We start from the raw sequence: 18843 nt of genomic DNA, 5'->3' as shown, positions 1-18843 counted from the left end.
GAAATGACTTGGCAAACACATCGTAGTAAACATTAAACATACTCAATGCAGGGCTTTAGTTTTCCCTACGAGGGGTGCGCTGTGTCCTTGAGTTGGGTGGCCCTCGAGTCTGGCTGTCTGACTCTATGTCCCTAAGTTGTGTGGCCCTCGTGGCTGGCTGGCTTCATGGCTCCGTCGGTGTTATCTAACCCACACACACACTCCTCCGTTGTTGCAATGCACCCTGGGATTTCACAACAACCCATTGTGAGAAAGATTGCTTCTATTGAGTGTGTTGGTCACTTGCCAGCCGAGCCAGTGTTTGGGCTTATGCCTTTGACTGAATCAACTGAGGGTATTCAAAGTCATTTGGGGACCTAAGTCAACATTTGTGCCAGTCAACAACATTCATCTTAACAGCCCTCTAATGTGCTTGTGGAGACGGAGCACTTCAATGGTGGGGGAGGAACTGCAGATGTCATTAACCACTTTGTAACAAGGAAATGAAATCTGCAGGATGGATGTCTCTCTTGGTATGGCCATTGTCTTCAAGCTGTTATTAAGATGGATTTCTCTATTTTACCATCAATTAACTTTACAATTAACTTTACAATGAACTTTATAATTAACTGTCTAATTGCATTAACAAGCGAGAAGACTGGTTTGTTGTGCTTTAAACATTAAAGCTGGACTACACACTACACACTATACACTACACACTACACCCTATACCCTACACACTATACACTACACACTATACACTACACACTATACCCTACACACTATACACTACACCCTACACCCTATACACTACACACTACACCCTATACACTACACACTACACCCTATACACTACACACTATACCCTACACACTACACACTACACACTATACACTATACACTATACACTTGCTACGTTCGTTTTTGGACTTATAAATGAACGATCAATACCTATTGATTCTTGAATAATATACTAATAATATCTTACGTGAATCACATCTCTGTTGGAGCAACAATTCCCACAATGCCCTGTTCCCTGGGCGCCGATGACGTGGATTTCTATTAAGGCAGCACCCCCCACCCCTCTGAATCATTTCAGTTGAATGCTTTCGGTTGTACAACTAACTAGGTATTCCCCTTTCCCGTAATAGGGCTGTGGGCCAGAACAGCTTCGATGCACCTTGACATCGATTCTACAAGTGACTAATCGTGTCCTGTGGATGCATTGTCATCCTATGGGAGGATTGCCATGGAAGCCAAAATAATGGCCTGCCTAGCATTTTTTTTATACAATGACGCTAAGCATGATGGGTTGTTAACTGCTTAATTAACTCAGGAACCACACCTGTGTGGAAGCATCTGCTTTCAGTATTCTTTGAGCCCTCGTTTCCTCAAGTGTTCCCTTTATTCTGGCAGTTACAGGTTCACATCCTTGGTCTGTATGTACAGCCAGGCTCTGAAGAGATCAGATCCCCTCTCGTTAACACCCAGGCGATGGCCACAGTCTTGAAGCTTGATTGTCAATTACTCCCTTGCTGATATTCTGATATGGGTTTGGCATATAATCGTTAGGTTGACGGGTGCAATCCATGCTGTCTCGTGGCGTTCATCGAGAGGCTGTCAATTAAAGCAGAAACATCCACACACTTCTGGCTGCGTTTAGACAGGTAGCCCAATTCTGATCTTTTTTCTTCTTCAGTAATTGGTCTTTTGACCAATCAGATCAGCTCTGAAAAATATCTGACGTGAAAAGAATATGATTTGATTGGTCAAAAGACCAATTAGTGGAAACCGTCTGAGATACCCATACAGTCAGTTTTGGGTAACAAGGACATGGCAATAAAAATATCCAAAAGACAAAATTCAGTGGATTAATTTCTCTCTTAAGACATGGTTTAGGGTAGTAAATTCATTTAGTTAGAGAGGTGAAACTGCTGAGCTGGCCTGCACACGATCTCAGCTTCATCCCTGAAAATTCAGGAGAGCAGATTTAAACAGGTGACGCAAAACAAAATGGAACACCTGTTTATACACCTGTTTATACACCTGTTTGTACACCTGTTTATACACCTGTTGGAACACCTGTTTATACACCTGTTTGTACACCTGTTTATACACCTGTTTGTACACCTGTTTATACACCTGTTGGAACACCTGTTCGTACACCTGTTCGTACACCTGTTCGTACACCTGTTTGTACACCTGTTTATACACCTGTTTATACACCTGTTTGTACACCTGTTTATACACCTGTTTGTACACCTGTTTGTACACCTGTTTGTACACCTGTTTATACACCTGTTTGTACACCTGTTTGTACACCTGTTTGTACACCTGTTTATACACCTGTTTATACACCTGTTTATACACCTGTTTGTACACCTGTTTATACACCTGTTGGAACACCTGTTTATACACCTGTTTATACACCTGTTTGTACACCTGTTTATACACCTGTTTATACACCTGTTTGTACACCTGTTTATACACCTGTTTGTACACCTGTTTATACACCTGTTTGTACACCTGTTTATACACCTGTTTGTACACCTGTTTATACACCTGTTTGTACACCTGTTTATACACCTGTTTGTACACCTGTTTGTACACCTGTTTATACACCTGTTTATACACCTGTTTGTACACCTGTTTATACACCTGTTTATACACCTGTTTGTACACCTGTTTGTACACCTGTTTATACACCTGTTTATACACCTGTTTGTACACCTGTTTATACACCTGTTTGTACACCTGTTTATACACCTGTTTGTACACCTGTTTATACACCTGTTTATACACCTGTTTGTACACCTGTTTGTACACCTGTTTGTACACCTGTTTATACACCTGTTTATACACCTGTTTGTACGCCTGTTTATACACCTGTTTATACACCTGTTTGTACACCTGTTTGTACACCTGTTTATACACCTGTTTGTACACCTGTTTGTACGCCTGTTTGTACGCCTGTTTATACACACCTGTTTATACACCTGTTTATACACCTGTTGGAACACCTGTTTATACACCTGTTTATACACCTGTTTGTACACCTGTTTGTACACCTGTTTATACACCTGTTTATACACCTGTTTGTACGCCTGTTTATACGCCTGTTTATACACCTGTTTATACACCTGTTGGAACACCTGTTTGTACACCTGTTTGTACGCCTGTTTATACACCTGTTGGTACACCTGTTTATACACCTGTTTGTACACCTGTTTATACACCTGTTTATACACCTGTTTGAACACCTGTTTATACACCTGTTTGTACACCTGTTGGAACACCTGTTTGTACACCTGTTTGTACACCTGTTGGAACACCTGTTTGTACACCTGTTGGAACACCTGTTTGTACACCTGTTTGTACAGGTGTACAAACAGGTGTATAAACAGGTGTAACAGGTGTACAAACAGGTGTATAAACAGGTGTACAAACAGGTGTACAAACAGGTGTATAAACAGGTAGCCCAATTCTGATCTTTTTTCTTCTTCAGTAATTGGTCTTTTGACCAATCAGATCAGCTCTGAAAAATATCTGACGTGAAAAGAATATGATTTGATTGGTCAAAAGACCAATTAGTGGAAACCGTCTGAGATACCCATACAGTCAGTTTTGGGTAACAAACATGGTAAAAATATCAAAAGACAAAATTCAGTGGATTAATTTCTCTCTTAAGACATGGTTTAGGGTAGTAAATTCATTTAGTTAGAGAGGTGAAACTGCTGAGCTGGCCTGCACACGATCTCAGCTTCATCCCTGAAAATTCAGGAGAGGTGTTCCAACAGGTGTACAAACAGGTGTACAAACAGGTGTTCCAACAGGTGTACAAACAGGTGTAACAGGTGTACAAACAGGTGTAACAGGTGTACAAACAGGTGTACAAACAGGTGTAACAGGTGTACAAACAGGTGTAACAGGTGTACAAACAGGTGTACAAACAGGTGCTCCGATATACGACCCAACCACTGCTTCTTAACACAGCGCGCATCCAACCCGGAAGCCAGCCGCACCAATGTGTCGGAGGAAACACCGTGCACCTGGCAACCTTGGTTGGCGTGCACTGCGCCCGGCCCGCCACAGGAGTCGCTGGTGCGCGATGAGACAAAGATATCCCTACCGGCCAAGCCCTCCCTAACCCGGACCACGCTAGGCCAATTGTGAGTCGCTCCACGGACCTCCCCGGTTGCGACAGAGCCTGGCCACGAACCCAGAGTCTCTGGTGGCACAGCTGGCGCTGCAGTACAACGCCCTTAACCACTGCGCCACCCGGGAGGCCTATGATTTCAAATCTTTACTTGGGTATTCTATATCCTCAAAGGTAACTTTGAAATAACTGATGAAACAAGGTTGAACATATTAGAGACTCAACAAATCTCTACCAACTCAAGGACTTGGGAGAGAGAATTCTGTTGGAAGAACGATATACGTTTCATTCATAAGACCTAAACTGAAATCAAAACAAGACTGGTTCCCAAAAACCCTTGTTGGATGAGAACGCAGGCTATCAAGGGCGGATCACACGCCCATCTTTTGGTCCTGCCTCGCAAAATGGAAACTTACAAAGGAGAAATAAGATCTAACATTGGGGAAAATAATGGGGTTTTGACATTGGGTGAAAATACCTGATGACATTGGGTGAAAATACTTCCCCAATAGAGAAAAGCACCAGTTAAAGTCAGTAAAAAAGGCTTTCACAAGGAGATGTCTACAAAAAAAAGACCCTCCCACCGTGACACATTGGATAGACATGGTTACAGAAATACATTGTATGGAGCGTGTAAACCCCTGGCTTTAAGAATTCATGAGGAGAGAAGCCAGAAACACTGGAGAAAAACGGGTTTCGTACCTGAAAAATGGTCTAATTCAAAAAGATGATGTAACAGTAACTAATCTGATGAAAGTATGACGTGTGCTTGTACCTGCCAGATGTTCTTATTTTTCATGTTTTATTTAAACTATTATTTATGTGTTCTTCAATAAAAACAGGGATTAAAAAAATAAGAAGAAGATTTGGAACGTCAGTGAAATTCTACTCAAACCCAGCTAGCTAATCTGTGAAGAGAAAGGATGGTGGTGTCATTTCATCAAATACTACTTCCTGTGGGCTGTACTTCTGTTTATCCAAGAGGCTGGGGGTCACCACATCTACCATTACTACAGAGGACTGGGAGTCACCACATCTACCATTACTACAGAGGACTGGGGGTCACCACATCTACCATTACTACAGAGGACTGGGAGTCACCACATCTACCATTACTACAGAGGACTGGGGGTCACCACATCTACCATTACTACAGAGGACTGGGAGTCACCACATCTACCATTACTACAGAGGACTGGGAGTCACCACATCTACCATTACTACAGAGGACTGGGAGTCACCACATCTACCATTACTACAGAGGACTGGGAGTCACCACATCTACCATTACTACAGAGGACTGGGAGTCACCACATCTAACATTACTACAGAGGACTGGGAGTCACCACATCTACCATTACTACAGAGGGCTGTCACCACATCTACCATTACTACAGAGGACTGGGAGTCACCACATCTACCATTACTACAGAGGACTGGGAGTCACCACATCTACCATTACTACAGAGGACTGGGAGTCACCACATCTACCATTACTACAGAGGACTGGGAGTCACCACATCTACCATTACTACAGAGGACTGGGGGTCACCACATCACCACATCTACCATTACTACAGAGGACTGGGGGTCACCACATCTACCATTACTACAGAGGACTGGGAGTCACCACATCTACCATTACTACAGAGGACTGGGAGTCACCACATCTACCATTACTACAGAGGACTGGGAGTCACCACATCTACCATTACTACAGAGGACTGGGGGTCACCACATCTACCATGACCTACACCCCACCCTCATCCATTCTATCAACAACATATAAACAACATACATCATCCATTCTATCAACTCCCACCATCATCCATCATCAACAACATACAGGACCTACACCCCCATCATTCTATCAACAACATACAGGACCCGACACCCCCACCATCATCCATTCTATCAACAACATACAGGACCTACACCCCACCATCATCCATTCTATCAACAACATACAGCACTGCCACCAACCATCATGCATCCCATCAATACAGGCCAGCGTTCCCATTAAATTAAGCATGTTGAACATAGACTCAGATATATACAGGCTGACAGACATGTTGAACATAGACTCAGATATATACAGGCTGACAGACATGTTGAACATAGACTCAGATATATACAGGCTGACAGACATGTTGAACATAGACTCAGATATATACAGGCTGACAGACATGTTGAACATAGACTCAGATATATACAGGCTGACAGAGGTACATGTTGAACATAGACTCAGATATATACAGGCTGACAGAGGTACATGTTGAACATAGACTCAGATATATACAGGCTCACAGACATGTTGAACATAGACTCAGATATATACAGGCTGACAGAGGTACATGTTGAACATAGACTCAGATATACCCTAACGCTCAAAAGTTTGGGGTCAGTTAGGAATGTCCTTGTTTTTGAAAGAAAACCACATTTTTTTGTCCATTAAAGTTATATAATTACAGTGTAGACATTGTTAATGTTTTAAATGACTATTGTAGCTGGAAATGGCAGATTTTTTATGGAATATCTACATAGGCGTACAGAGGCCCATTATCAGCAACCATCACTTCTGTGTTCCAATGGTACGTCGTGTTAGCTAATCCAAGTTTATCATTTTAAAAGGCTAATTGATCATTAGAAAACCATTTTGCCGTTATGTTAGCACAACTGAAAACTGTAGTTCTGATTAAAGAAGCAATAAAACTGGCCTTCTTTAGACTAGTTGAGTATCTGGAGCATCAGCATTTGTGGGTTTGATTACAGGCTCAAAATGGCAGGAAACAAAGACCTTTCTTCTGAAACTCGTCAGTCTCTTCTTGTTCTGAGAAATGAAGGCTATTCCATGTGAGAAATTGCCAAGAAACTGAAGATCTCGTACAACGCTGTGTACTACTCCCTTCACAGAACATAGCAAACTGGCTCTAACCAGAATAGAAAGAGGAGTGGGAGGCCCCGGTGCACAACTGAGCAAGAGGACAAATACATTAGAGAGTCTAGTTTGAGAAACAGACGCCTCACAAGTCCTCAACTGGCTGACAGAGTTCCTCTGTCAGTCTCAATAGTTATCCGTGAAACACCAGCTGACCTTCTAGGAAGAGTTCGTCCAGTCTCAACAGTGAAGAGGCGACTCCGGGATGCTGACCTTCTAGGAAGAGTTCCTCTGTCCAGTCTCAACGTTAACAGTGAAGAGGCGACTCCGGGATGCTGACCTTCTAGGAAGAGTTTCTCTGTCCAGTCTCAACGTTAACAGTGAAGAGGTGACTCTGGGATGCTGGCCTTCTAGGCAGAGTTCCTCTGTCCAGTCTCAACGTTAACAGTGAAGAGGTGACTCTGGGATGCTGGCCTTCTAGGCAGAGTTCCTCTGTCCAGTCTCAACGTTAACAGCGAAGAGGCGACTCTGGGATGCTGGCCTTCTAGGCAGAGTTACAACGAAAAAGCCAGACAGACAGAGAGCATGGAGTTGTGGTTTATTAACGTTTATTAAGGTTAGCTTTACCCTGCAAACAAAGATGAGAAAACACTGTCAAGACTGTGTCCCAAATGACACTCTATTCTCTATATAGTGCACAACCTTTGGCCAGACCCCTCCCTCCCCCCCATAGGTCCTGGTGAAAAGTAGTGCACTACTACCCTATAGGGTCCTGGTGAAAAGTATAAAGGGAAAAGGGTGCCATTTGAGAGGCATACAGGGATCTAGGCCAGACAGGGATCTAGGCCAGACAGAGATCTAGGCCAGACAATAAGTCCCCTGGGATAGGAGATGATCCACTGCTGAGATGTACATGAATAGAACCAAACAACATGCAGTTTCACACTGTAACATCACAGCATCCCAAATAGCACCCTGTTCCCTAACTACTTCATACCAGGGCACAAAGGGGTCTTCCATCTACTCAGTAGTAGACTGACGTTAAAATGGAAAACCATAAAAGCAGAAATACAAATAGAGAAACACGAGAGAAAAAAAAAACAAAAAAATGTTTGGATAAACAATCACAATGTGGTACGACAGTAGGACAGACACAGAGAGGGCTTTTACTGTGATCTAAACTCATTACCAACAAATATACCTGTTCCTCTGTGTCTGTTTCATTGTGGTCAAAATAAATACTTTTAATTAAAGATATCCACCATCTTAAATCAGAGTATCACACAACATGTCTTTAACCTGTCCTCTCCTTATCTCCTGTCCTTGTTTCCTTCCCTCGTCTCCTCTTCCTAACTCTCACATGCAGCTCCAGAATCCATCCGTCTTTGTCCAAGACTGAGAAGTTTTTCCTCATATAAAGCTAAACTAGGACCCATCCAAAACCCATTTCAACCAAACCTATAGGGCCAAATAAATATGTCAAATTCTTTCAAATACTCGAGCTACGCTTGATTTAGTTTGCCCAGTACAAAGTACTTGGAAATAATTTCCATATGTATTTGATCCAGGTCCCTTATTCATAAAGAGTCTCGGTGTATGAATGCTGATCAGTTTTGCCTTGTAGAACATAAGGATGATTGTAAAGGAAGGCACTGATCCTGGATCAGCACTCTTCCTCCGAGACGCTCTATAAATACAGGCCCAGGTCCATGTCTTCCAGCCCCTCGGTCTCAGTGGAGTTTCTCCCACATGAAGACCACTAGGATAGCCACCACAGCCAGGCCGATAGACAACAGCTTCAGCCCCTCTCTGTCCAGGCTCCAGGGGCTCCAGGATACAGTCAGCACGCCTGAGGAGGGGACGGACCCATTCTGCTGGAGGGACAGCTGCTCCTGTAGAGAGACAGCAGAGAGTTAGCCAAGGTTACATTATAGAGAACTGTAGAGGAAGTGAGTTATCATCTGTTGTGAGCTACGGGGACACTCAATATGGCTGCCAGTCCACTCAATGTGGCTGCCAGTCCACTCAATATGGCTGCCAGTCCACTCAATGTGGCTGCCAGTCCACTCAATATGGCTGCCAGTCCACTCAATATGGCTGCCAGTCCACTCAATATGGCTGCCAGTCCACTCAATATGGCTGCCAGTCCACTCAATATGGCTGCCAGTCCACTCAATATGGCTGCCAGTCCACTCAATATGGCTGCCAGTCCACTCAATGTGGCTGCCAGTCCACTCAATGTGGCTGCCAGTCCACTCAATGTGGCTGCCAGTCCACTCAATATGGCTGCCAGTCCACTCAATGTGGCTGCCAGTCCACTCAATATGGCTGCCAGTCCACTCAATATGGCTGCCAGTCCACTCAATATGGCTGCCAGTCCACTAATGTGGCTGCCAGTCCACTCAATATGGCTGCCAGTCCACTCAATATGGCTGCCAGTCCACTCAATATGGCTGCCAGTCCACTCAATATGGCTGCCAGTCCACTCAATATGGCTGCCAGTCCACTCAATATGGCTGCCAGTCCACTCAATGTGGCTGCCAGTCCAATCAATGTGGCTGCCAGTCCACTCAATGTGGCTGCCAGTCCACTCAATATGGCTGCCAGTCCACTCAATATGGCTGCCAGTCCACTCAATATGGCTGCCAGTCCACTCAATGTGGCTGCCAGTCCACTCAATATGGCTGCCAGTCCACTCAATATGGCTGCCAGTCCACTCAATGTGGCTGCCAGTCCACTCAATATGGCTGCCAGTCCACTCAATGTGGCTGCCAGTCCACTCAATATGGCTGCCAGTCCACTCAATATGGCTGCCAGTCCACTCAATGTGGCTGCCAGTCCACTCAATATGACTGCCAGTCCACTCAATGTGGCTGCCAGTCCACTCAATATGACTGCCAGTCCACTCAATATGACTGCCAGTCCACTCAATGTGGCTGCCAGTCCACTCAATATGGCTGCCAGTCCACTCAATATGGCTGCCAGTCCACTCAATATGGCTGCCAGTCCACTCAATGTGGCTGCCAGTCCACTCAATATGGCTGCCAGTCCACTCAATATGACTGCCAGTCCACTCAATATGACTGCCAGTCCACTCAATGTGGCTGCCAGTCCACTCAATATGGCTGCCAGTCCACTCAATATGGCTGCCAGTCCACTCAATATGGCTGCCAGTCCACTCAATATGGCTGCCAGTCCACTCAATATGGCTGCCAGTCCACTCAATATGGCTGCCAGTCCACTCAATATGGCTGCCAGTCCACTCAATATGGCTGCCAGTCCACTCAATATGGCTGCCGGTCCACTCAATATGGCTGTCGGTCCCACTCAATATGGCTGTCGGTCCCACTCAATATGGCTGTCGGTCCCACTCAATATGGCTGTCGGTCCCACTCAATATGGCTGCCGGTCCACTCAATATGGCTGTCGGTCCCATTCAATATGGCTGCCGGTCCACTCAATATGGCTCATTGTCCACTCAATATGGCTGCCGGTCCCACTCAATATGGCTGCCGGTCCACTCAATATGGCTGTCGGTCCCACTCAATATGGCTGTCGGTCCCACTCAATATGGCTGTCGGTCCCACTCAATATGGCTGTCGGTCCCACTCAATATGGCTGCCGGTCCACTCAATATGGCTGTCGGTCCCATTCAATATGGCTGCCGGTCCCCTCAATATGGCTGCCGGTCCACTCAATATGGCTGCCGGTCCACTCAATATGGCTGCCAGTCCACTCAATATGGCTGCCAGTCCACTCAATGTGGCTGCCAGTCCACTCAATGTGGCTGCCAGTCCACTCAATATGGCTGCCAGTCCACTCAATATGGCTGCCAGTCCACTCAATATGGCTGCCAGTCCACTCAATATGGCTGTCGGTCCCACTCAATATGGCTGTCGGTCCCACTCAATATGGCTGTCGGTCCCACTCAATATGGCTGCCGGTCCACTCAATATGGCTGCCTGAGTCCACTCAATATGGCTGCCAGTCCACTCAATATGGCTGCCAGTCCACCTGTCATTCATCTGCCAGTCTCATTATGGCTGCCAGTCCACTCAATATGGCTGCCAGCCCACTCAATATGGCTGCCAGTCCACTCAATATGGCTGCCAGCCCACTCAATATGGCTGCCAGTCCACTCATTATGACATCATTGATTTTCCCATTCAAGGGATTCTATTTATACATGTTTAACTCTCAGAACTTCAGACAGTTGAGAAGAGACCTTTCTCCTTCCTGTCATTCATCTGAACCTGTAGATAGAGACTTTTCTCCTTCCTGTCATTCATCTGAACCTGTAGATAGAGACCTTTCTCCTTCCTGTCATTCATCTGAACCTGTGAGATAGAGACCTTTCTCCTTCCTGTCACACATCTGAACCCCTAGAGACCTTTCCCTTCCTGTCCTTCTGATCTGAGACCTACCTTCTCCTTCCTGTCATTCATCTGAACCTGTAGATAGAGACTTTCTCCTTCCTGTCATTCATCTGAACCTGATAGATAGAGACATTTCTCCTTCCTGTCATTCATCTGAACCTGTGAGATAGAGACATTTCTCCTTCCTGTCATTCATCTGAACCCTGATGAAGACTTATCCTGCTCCCAAATGGAACACTGATTCCTAGTGTGTCCATACTAGACTGAACACTGAACTCATTCAGTCAGGTTTCAGTGAGACAGTAGGCTCATGGACATGTCCCATTGTCCTCTCTGACACAATGAGACCCTGATGAAGACTAGTGGACATGTCCCATTGTCCTCTCTGACACAGTGAGACCCTGATGAAGACTAGTGGACATGTCCCATTGTCCTCTCTGACACAGTGAGACCCTGATGAAGACTAGTGGACATGTCCCATTGTCCTCTCTGACACAGTGAGACCCTGATGAAGACTAGTGGACATGTCCCATTGTCCTCTCTGACACAATGAGACCCTGATGAAGACTAGTGGACATGTCCCATTGTCCTCTCTGACACAATGAGACCCTGATGAAGACTAGTGGACATGTCCCATTGTCCTCTCTGACACAATGAGACCCTGATGAAGACTAGTGGACATGTCCCATTGTCCTCTCTGACACAGTGAGACCCTGATGAAGACTAGTGGACATGTCCCATTGTCCTCTCTGACACAGTGAGACCCTGATGAAGACTAGTGGACATGTCCCATTGTCCTCTCTGACACAATGAGACCCTGATGAAGACTAGTGGACATGTCCCATTGTCCTCTCTGACACAGTGAGACCCTGATGAAGACTAGTGGACATGTCCCATTGTCCTCTCTGACACAATGAGACCCTGATGAAGACTAGTGGACATGTCCCATTGTCCTCTCTGACACAGTGAGACCCTGATGAAGACTAGTGGACATGTCCCATTGTCCTCTCTGACACAATGAGACCCTGATGAAGACTAGTGGACATGTCCCATTGTCCTCTCTGACACAGTGAGACCCTGATGAAGACTAGTGGACATGTCCCATTGTCCTCTGACACAGTGAGACCCTGATGAAGACTAGTGGACATGTCCCATTGTCCTCTCTGACACAGTGAGACCCTGATGAAGACTAGTGGACATGTCCCATTGTCCTCTGACACAATGAGACCCTGATGAAGACTAGTGGACATGTCCCATTGTCCTCTCTGACACAGTGAGACCCTAATGAAGACTAGTGGACATGTCCCATTGTCCTCTCTGACACAGTGAGACCCTGATGAAGACTAGTGGACATGTCCCATTGTCCTCTCTGACACAGTGAGACCCTGATGAAGACTAGTGGACATGTCCCATTGTCCTCTCTGACACAATGAGACCCTGATGAAGACTAGTGGACATGTCCCATTGTCCTCTCTGACACAGTGAGACCCTGATGAAGACTAGTGGACATGTCCCATTGTCCTCTGACACAGTGAGACCCTGATGAAGACTAGTGGACATGTCCCATTGTCCTCTCTGACACAGTGAGACCCTGATGAAGACTAGTGGACATGTCCCATTGTCCTCTCTGACACAGTGAGACCCTGATGAAGACTAGTGGACATGTCCCATTGTCCTCTCTGACACAGTGAGACCCTGATGAAGACTAGTGGACATGTCCCATTGTCCTCTCTGACACAATGAGACCCTGATGAAGACTAGTGGACATGTCCCATTGTCCTCTGACACAATGAGACCCTGATGAAGACTAGTGGACATGTCCCATTGTCCTCTCTGACACAAGACTGAGACCCTGATGAAGACTAGTGGACATGTCCCATTGTCCTCTCTGACACAGTGAGACCCTGATGAAGACTAGTGGACATGTCCCATTGTCCTCTCTGACACAATGAGACCCTGATGAAGACTAGTGGACATGTCCCATTGTCCTCTCTGACACAGTGAGACCCTGATGAAGACTAGTGGACATGTCCCATTGTCCTCTGACTGACACAGTGAGACCCTGATGAAGACTAGTGGACATGTCCCATTGTCCTCTCTGACACAGTGAGACCCTGATGAAGACTAGTGGACATGTCCCATTGTCCTCTCTGACACAGTGAGACCCTGATGAAGACTAGTGGACATGTCCCATTGTCCTCTCTGACACAATGAGACCCTGATGAAGACTAGTGGACATGTCCCCTTGTCCTCTCTGACACAGTGAGACCCTGATGAAGACTAGTGGACATGTCCCCTTGTCCTCTCTGACACAGTGAGACCCTGATGAAGACTAGTGGACATGTCCCATTGTCCTCTCTGACACAGTGAGACCCTGATGAAGACTAGTGGACATGTCCCATTGTCCTCTCTGACACAATGAGACCCTGATGAAGACTAGTGGACATGTCCCATTGTCCTCTCTGACACAGTGAGACCCTGATGAAGACTAGTGGACATGTCCCATTGTCCTCTCTGACACAGTGAGACCCTGATGAAGACTAGTGGACATGTCCCATTGTCCTCTCTGACACAGTGAGACCCTGATGAAGACTAGTGGACATGTCCCATTGTCCTCTCTGACACAGTGAGACCCTGATGAAGACTAGTGGACATGTCCCATTGTCCTCTCTGACACAGTGAGACCCTGATGAAGACTAGTGGACATGTCCCATTGTCCTCTCTGACACAATGAGACCCTGATGAAGACTAGTGGACATGTCCCATTGTCCTCTCTGACACAGTGAGACCCTGATGAAGACTAGTGGACATGTCCCATTGTCCTCTCTGACACAGTGAGACCCTGATGAAGACTAGTGGACATGTCCCATTGTCCTGAGACCCTCTGACATGTCCCAGTGAGTGAGACCCTGATGAAGACTAGTGGACATGTCCCATTGTCCTCTCTGACACAGTGAGACCCTGATGAAGACATATATAGTGTAGATTAGATTGATCTACTTCAGAAGATGTCCTTTCTGAGAGGATTGAGATATATGTTTTATTTAATTACATTACCGACTGTGCTTCTAAGAAATTCAGTCAGTTCTGGCAACTATCAATTTCCAGTCCATTTCTCCAGGTGGCGAATTAGAGAGAGAAAGAAGCGCCTGTTCAGTCGGTATCAGCTTGACTCTGTCTAGATCATTAAAGAGCATTATTACCGGTGAGATACTGTACCACATGTCCCTTCTAGCACGCTGCTCAACCCCTGATGACAGACCTGTCTGAAGGTTGTGTGTGTCAGGGATGGATGAATGCGGATGAGCGAGGAAGTAAGCCTCTCTTCTGTAAATCCAACCTCATCTCTGATGGACTTTCAAGATTTTCTGACTCTCCCTTGTCTCTCTCTACTGACTTCTCAACCTTCTGTCCCTGGTGTGCCTCTGACATTTATATATATATATATATATATATATATATATATATATATCCTGATGAAGACTCTCCTTCTCCTCTTTCTCTCGCCCACTCAGCCCTGCAGCCGCCTGCAGCTGGAAACACGGTCCCATTGTCCTCTCTGAGCACATCAGAGGCTCTTCTGAGAGAGACAATGTGTGTGTGCCCCCCAGACCCTTCCTATCCCCTACGTGTCTTCATCACAGGAGGAATCTGTCTAGGGAGGGAACACTGTCTCAATCAAGGGGGAATCCCAGAAGGAATCTGTCTAGGAGGGTACACTGTCTTGATCACAGGAGGAATCTGTCCAGAAGGAATCTGTCTAGGAGGGTACACTGTCTCAATCACAGGAGGAATCTGTCCAGAATGAATCTGTCTAGGAGGGTACACTGTCTCAATCACAGAGGGGAATCTGTCCAGGAGGGTACACTGTCTCAATCACAGGGGGAATGAGGACACTGTCTCAATCCAGGAGGACTCTGCAGTGGACACTGTCTTGATCATCCATTATGAAAGGCTGATCTATCTTGCTGTGCCTGAACTATGAGAGGAACATCATCCCTCTGTGATGAGAGGAGTGAAGAGAGAGACAATGACTCTGCTAAGATGGGATGGTGGTGGTAGAGTGAATGTCCTAACTCATACACTGGGTCCTAGACATAATGGTGAAGTGGTAGAGTGAATGTCCTAACTCACACACTGGGATAATCTCTGACACTGGAGACCTGATGGTAGAGTGAATGTCCCAACTCATACACTGGGATAATGGTGGTGGTAGAGTGAATGTCCTAACTCATACACTGGGATAAGTGAACCCTGATGGTAGAGTGAATGTCCCAACTGGGATAATGGTGGTGGTAGAGTGAATGTCCTAACTCATACACTGGGATAATGGTGATGACTGTCCTAGAGTGAATGTGTCCTAACTGATAATGGTGGTGGTAGAGTGAATGTCCTAACTCATACACTGGGATAATGGTGTTGGTAGAGTGAATGTCCTAACTCATACATGTCTGCTGTGTTTACACATAACACCTACTGCTTTCAACCAAAGACACAGAGCTGCTGAGTGTTCATGACGTCACACCATGTACAGTGTGAATGAGAAGTGTGTGGGCTTGAGTTGAAAAGACTGCTAACTCAGTTACTACCCACACATAGTTTTACCTCAGGGGCAATATCCACCACTCTGTCTCTAATCTGTTTTACCTAGGGACAATATCCACCACTCTGTCTCTAATCTGTTTTAACCAGGGACTATATCCACCACTCTGTCTCTAATCTGTTTTTACCTCAGGGGCAATATCCACCACTCTGTCTCTAACCTGTTTTACCTCAGGGACAATATCCACCACTCTGTCTCTAATCTGTTTTACCTCAGGGACAATATCCACCACTCTGTCTCTAATCTGTTTTACCTCAGGGACAATATCCACCACTCTGTCTCTAATCTGTTTTACCTGGGACAATTCCACCACTCTGTCTCTAACCTGTTTTACCTCAGGGACAATATCCACCACTCTGTCTCTAATCTGTTTTTACCTCAGGGACAATATCCACCACTCTGTCTCTAATCTGTTTTTACCTCAGGGACAATATCCACCACTCTGTCTCTAACCTGTTTTACCTCAGGGACAATATCCACCACTCTGTCTCTAATCTGTTTTACCTCAGGGACAATATCCACCACTCTGTCTCTAACCTGTTTTACCTCAGGGACAATATCCACCACTCTGTCTCTAATCTGTTTTTACCTCAGGGACAATATCCACCACTCTGTCTCTAATCTGTTTTACCTCAGGGACAATATCCACCACTCTGTCTCTAACCTGTTTTACCTCAGGGACTATATCCACCACTCTGTCTCTAATCTGTTTTTACCTCAGGGACAATATCCACCACTCTGTCTCTAATCTGTTTTACCTCAGGGACAATATCCACCACTCTGTCTCTAATCTGTTTTACCTCAGGGACAATATCCACCACTCTGTCTCTAATCTGTTTTACCTCAGGGACTATATCCACCACTCTGTCTCTAATCTGTTTTACCTCAGGGACAATATCCACCACTCTGTCTATAGAGGTGAATAATATAATAATGGGGAGCTATTGGGAATAGTAGAATCCTTGGGGGGAGGGGTCTGTCTCTCCTTGACATCACAGCACCTCTCTCTCGCGATCTCTCATCAGAATGTATGAAGCCAGGCGCTAGGAGACACCGGGTTGGACATAACTAATGTAAAACACTTCAGAGGCTGAGGGCTGCCGCCCCTCCTCCTGCACTGTAGGAGACGAGAGCACAGTGAAGTCTGGCTGGGCCAGGTTAGAACAGGGAAGCACAGGGAAGTCTGGCTGGGCCAGGTTAGAACAGGGAAGTCTGGCTGGGCCAGGTTAGAACAGGGAAGCACAGTGAAGTCTGGCTGGGCCAGGTTAGAACAGGGAAGCACAGGGAAGTCTGGCTGGGCCAGGTTAGAACAGGGAAGACAGTGAAGTCTGGCTGGGCCAGGTTAGAACAGGAAGCACAGGGAAGTCACAGTTAGAACAGGAAGTGTGGCTGGGCCAGGTTAGAACAGGGAAGCACAGTGAAATAGAACAGGGTAGTCTGGCTGGGCCAGGTTAGAACAGGGAATGCAGTGAAGTTAGAACAGGGTTGAAAGACAGTGAAGTCTAGCTGGGCCAGGTTAGAACAGGGAAGCACAGTGAAGTCTGGCTCTAGGCCAGGTAAGACAGGGACAAGTGAAGTCTGGCTGGGCCAGGTTAGAACAGGGAAGTCAGGTTAGAACAGGGAAGTCTGGCTGGGCCAGGTTAGAACAGGGAAGCACAGGAAGTAGAACAGGGAAGTCTGTTTTACCCAGGGAACACAGGGGCTGGGCCAAAAGCACAGTGAAGTCTGGCTGGGCCAGGGAAGCACAGTGAAGTCTGGCTGGGCCAGGTTAGAACAGGGAAGACAGTGAAGTCTGGCTGGGCCAGGTTAGAACAGGGAAGTCTGGCTGGGCCAGGTTAGAACAGGGAAGCACAGTGAAGTCTGGTTAGAACAGGGAAGCACAGGAAGTCTGGCTGGGCCAGGTTAGAACAGGAAGCACAGTGAAGTCTGGCTGGGGTAAGCCAGGAAGTCTGGCTAGAACAGGAAGAACAGTGAAGTCTGGCTGGGCCAGGTTAGAACAGGGAAGTCTGGCTGGGGAAGCCAGTGAAGTAGAACAGGGCTCCAAGGCACAGTGAAGTCTGGCTGGGCCAGGAAATATCCACAGGGTCTGGCTGGGCCAGGGAACAGGAAGTCTGGCTAGGCCAGGTTAGAACAGGGAAGCACAGTGAAGTCTGGCTGGGCCAGGTTAGAACAGGGAAGTCCTGGGCCAGGTTAGAACAGGGAAATCTGGCTGGGCCAGGTTAGAACAGGGAAGTCTGGCTGGGCCAGGTTAGAACAGGGAAGCACAGTGAAGTAGAACAGGGAAGTCTGGCTGGGCAGTGAAGTCTGGCTGGGCCAGGAAAGCTGGCTGGGCCAGGTAAGAACAGGGAAGTAGAACAGGGAAGCACAGTGAAGTCAGGCTGGGCCAGGTTAGAACAGGGAAGCACAGTGAAGTCTGGCTGGGCCAGGTTAGAACAGGGAGCACAGTGAAGTCTGGCTGGGCCAGGGAAGCACAGTGAAGTCTGGTTAGAACAGGAAGCACAGTGAAGTCTGGCTGGGCCAGGTTAGAACAGGGGAGCGCAGTGAAGTCTGGCTGGGCCAGGTAAGAACAGGAAGTCTGGCTAGGCCAGGTAAGAACAGGGCCAGTTAGAACAGGGAAGCACAGTGAAGTCTGGCTGGGCCAGGGAAGACAGTGAAGTCTGGCTAGGCCAGGTTAGAACAGGGAAGCACAGTGAAGTCTGGCTGGGCCAGGTTAGAACAGGGAATCTGGCTGGGCCAGGTTAGAACAGGGAAGTCTGGCTGGGCCAGGTTAGAACAGGGAAGCACAGTGAAGTCTGGCAGGGAAGTCTGGCTGGGCCAGGGAAGCACAGTGAAGTCTGGCTGGGCCAGGTAA

General features: G+C 46.6%; 1 long non-coding RNA gene across 1 annotated transcript in view; it reads right to left on the bottom strand.

Annotated features, from left to right (window-relative positions):
- Positions 1–7604: 7604 nt before the first annotated feature.
- LOC135568885 (uncharacterized) overlaps positions 7605–18843 on the bottom strand; it is a 40993-nt gene continuing 29754 nt past the window's right edge. Inside the window, exon 2 of the long non-coding RNA XR_010462759.1 lies at positions 7605–8905. This is a non-coding gene — a long non-coding RNA (uncharacterized LOC135568885). The remainder of the gene's footprint in view (positions 8906–18843) is intronic.

Source organism: Oncorhynchus nerka, unplaced genomic scaffold (genome assembly GCF_034236695.1).
Source record: "Oncorhynchus nerka isolate Pitt River unplaced genomic scaffold, Oner_Uvic_2.0 unplaced_scaffold_1354, whole genome shotgun sequence".
Lineage (NCBI taxonomy): Eukaryota > Metazoa > Chordata > Actinopteri > Salmoniformes > Salmonidae > Oncorhynchus > Oncorhynchus nerka.
Note: the sequence above shows the minus strand (reverse complement) of the source record. Positions and strands in the feature narration are given on the sequence as shown.